Source organism: Bidens hawaiensis, unplaced genomic scaffold (genome assembly GCF_021521415.1).
Source record: "Bidens hawaiensis isolate Kalapana, Puna unplaced genomic scaffold, B.hawaiensis_p1.1 tig00053184_1, whole genome shotgun sequence".
NCBI lineage: Eukaryota > Viridiplantae > Streptophyta > Magnoliopsida > Asterales > Asteraceae > Bidens > Bidens hawaiensis.
The window spans coordinates 85,827-89,900 of NW_027499581.1; positions in this window are offsets into that span (position 1 = coordinate 85,827).

A 4,074-nucleotide genomic window follows, 5' to 3' on the forward strand; every position below is an offset into this window, starting at 1 on the left:
TTTTACTAGCAAAATGAAGCATTTTCTAGCTTTTTAATGAATTTGAAGTATGTGATTAGCTCTTTATTAATTCTAGATGAACATCTATTATTAAATCACTAATTTGACTTTTTTTAATTATATTTTTTTATCCATTTTGTCCAGTTAGAAGCATATATGAATCATGATTTTAATTAAAGGTTTCATCACTTTACTCCAGAGGCATATGTAAAAATTTGCTCATCACTCCACTTCAAATTAATAAAAAAATACTTTCATTTAATATTATGTAAAAATATGCAGCCAGGTGACCCGACATGTCCAGATGAGTGCCAACGCTAGCCTCCTTGACGCCTCAGCGATGCACTCTTTGTGTAAGTTTTAACCGCTTCTAATACAAGCACTCCCGATGGAACTTTGCCAGTGTCATTCTGGCAAATGAGATAATACTCTTTAACAAGCCGAAATTTGAGATTGAGTTTGGCTTGGATAAAGCTCGAGCTAGATAACAAAGAAAGTGTTTTTAACCTATAAAATTTGGGCTTCTTAACTAGCCTCCTTTATCTTACTCAACATTGTTTTTGGAAAATATACTTATAAAACATACATGTTTTCAAACTTTGAAAAACAACACATGAACCTTTCACTTTGTATTTTATCAAAAATAACGCTAGCTTCAAGAAACTAAAGATAATTATACCAATTTTTAGGTGTAGGGCACTTTGATGAATTACAGCTAAATTAGATCAATGTGTATGCAATATTTACTTTATATGCTGCATTTATTCAAGAAAACAGCACAATTTATCAACATACCTTTAATTTCTTGTGTAGGGTTCGGTTACCATAACATATGAAATAACCCCCAATTAAGCTTCAAAATTTAGTTTGTATACCAGGAGTGCAACAAGTGCCCGTGCTCCTGTAGGGGATACTGATTTTTTCCCTGTGGATGTAGGTCTTCACCAGGGGTCAGCGTTGAGTCCGTTTCTTTTTGCAGTAGTATTGGATGAGTTGTCAATGTCGATTCAGGAAACGCTCCCGTGGTGCATGATGTTCGCAGACGATATTGTGTTAGTTGCTGAGAGAAAACAAGATTTAAACATGAGGCTAGAAGAGTGACGAACAACCTTAGAGACAAAAGGTTTAAGGATTAGTCGCTCTAAGACGGAGTACCTCCACTGTGATTTTGGTGAGGTAAATGACAATGAGTACGTCCAGATCACCATTGAAGGGAAAGCGGTCCCGCAGGTAACGAAGTTTAAGTACCTAGGATCATTTGTCCAGAGCGATGGGGAATTAGACAGTGATGTGGCCCATCGAGTTCAGGTAGGATGGTGTAGATGGAGAGCAGCCACATGTATATTGTGCGATAAGAGATTCTCAACTAAACTAAAGAGAAAATTTTATAGGGTCGCACTAAAGCCTGCAATGTTATATGGAACAGATTGTTAGGCCATCAAGAAGACACAAGTGCGGAAGATGGAGGTATCAGAGAAGAGAATGCTACGTTGGATGTGTGTGCACACAATGTTAGACAAAATAAGAAATTGTGTGTTTCGGGAGAGATTAGGGGTAGCTAACATATCCGACAAGATAAGCGAGTGGAGATTGAGATGGTATGGACATGTGAAGAGAAGACAGACAACGAATCTTGTTAGATGTGTAGAAAACATTACCATAAAGGGGAGGAGGGGTAGAGGCCGACCTAAATTAACTTGGGAGGAGAGGATTAGACATGATTTATTATACCTGAATTAACTCATGAACCATCCCATATATATATATATATATATATATATATATATATATATATATATATGATTTGGATCATGTGAGAACTATGTTAAAATTGAGAACTTTTAAGAACCATATTAAACCAAAAAACAAATATTTTAAGGAAAATAAAATATATATATAAAAAAAAAAAAACGTGAAAATAAAAAAAATTAAAAATACCTAAAAGAATTATTTTTCATTCCGGTTTTATAAAAAAAATTTAAAAATTTAAAAAAATATTGTTTTAGCAAAATTATAAATATATGTATAATACGTATTTTTTTTATTTTATATAAGTTATTCTTTATACACATATGTACAATTAAGATAAATGATAATTTACATATGTGTATATTATGTAAATCGAGATTAAATAAAAATATACATATGTGTATAATTAGGGTTTTACCAGGATGAAATATAAAAATTTCTGGTTTTTTTACTTATTTAAAATTTTCTTCTTTTTTTTGTTTTATAAGTTTTCTTATAATTTTTAATGGTTTTTCCCCCAAAATGGTTTTCAAATTTCTCAATTTTAAAATTTTCTCATACGGGAAGGATCTTTTGAGAACTTGATGTGTTTTAAGAAAACTTTAAAAACTCAATATGGACTACACAATCAATTGAATGTGTATTGAATATGTGGCTAAGAATAAATCTGATTAAAAATTAATCTGAAGAGAGAATAAAGTTTTTTGATAATTACACAAGTTTAAATGTTAATTACACATGTGTAATAAGTCGATTCGCTATGTAAAAAATACAGTAATCTTTTTTACGTTAGTTACACTTACGTATTACATATGTGTAAAAAAATTGTTACGTAGAGTTCTTTCGAGTTCTTAAAACTCAAAGTAGTTCTCAAAAGAAATTAATCATGAATATATAAATATATATATATGTGTGTGTGTGTGTGTGTGTGTGTGTGTGTGTGTGTGTGTGTTTGTAGGGTTAATGTAAAAAACTACTAATCTCAACCACTAGGTCCTAGATCCGATGGTCCAGATCTCTTCATATGCTTCTCACAAAACAATTGTTTTTTTATTTGAACTCTTCTCTCTCTCTCTCTCTCTCTCTCTCTCTCTCTATATATATATATATATATATATATATATATATATATATATATATATGGGAGGATCATGAGAGAACTCTATTTTATAGAGAGAACTAGATAACTAATAATGAAGTATTTTTAATTTAATTAAAAAATATATTTTAAAATTTTTTTTCTTTCATCCTTCTTATATGTTGTTATTCTTCACCACAAAAAAATATTAAAAAAAAATTAACGTTGTAATGCATATATGCAATACGTCAACTTTTTTTATAATGCATATGTGCAATAGTGTGCATTTTGATATTTGAAATAGTGTTGAATTGCATATATATAGTTGTTTGTATTGTATATTTGCAATAGTGTTATATTATATACAAAAATTAAAAAAAAATCGATATAGTGTCTATATGCATTAGTGTTGTATTACATATATGCAAGAATGTGTTTTGCATACAATTATTAGTGTCGTATTTGCATTCAATAGTGTGTATTGGATAATGTATTTGTGTTGTATTGTATGCAATAAAACACTATTTTATATATACAATACATATTAATGCACATACGCATTACATCGACGTTTTTTAGGAACAATATCATCCTATTAGGAGGAAAGAAAAAAATCACAAAATAATTTTTTAAAAATAGTTAAAAAGAATTCTTTACTAGTTCTCTAATTATCTCTTTTAAGATAAGGGTTAAAATAATATATATATATATATATATATATATATATATATATATATATATATAGAAAAGGGTTAAAATAAAAATACATAGTTTTGTAGGAAGAGTAGGAAGGATATAAAATTTAGAATTAGAAAACTATGTAGCATAAATCCTTGATCCTAAGAAACAATTTGCTATTTTGAAAACTACCAATCTCAACCACTAAATCTTAGATCCAATGGCCTAGATTTATTCTTACTCTTCCTAGAAAACTATTTCTTTTTATTATAACTCACCCCATATGATGAGGTTAAAATAAGAAGTGGAGTGTTTCTAAAAGGTGTAAAAAGTAATCTGATGCGTTAGATATGTTGATCTGATGGTGGATCGTGTGTTTTATTAGATTTAATTATTAAAACACACTTTCTACACTTCTTAGTGAAAATCTACTTATTAGTATAACCTTGCTATACATATATATATATATATATATATATATATATATATATATATATATATAAAGGTAACGTACAAATGAAATTAACGTGCTAATTATGAAAATTAAATAAAGTAATTTTATATACAAG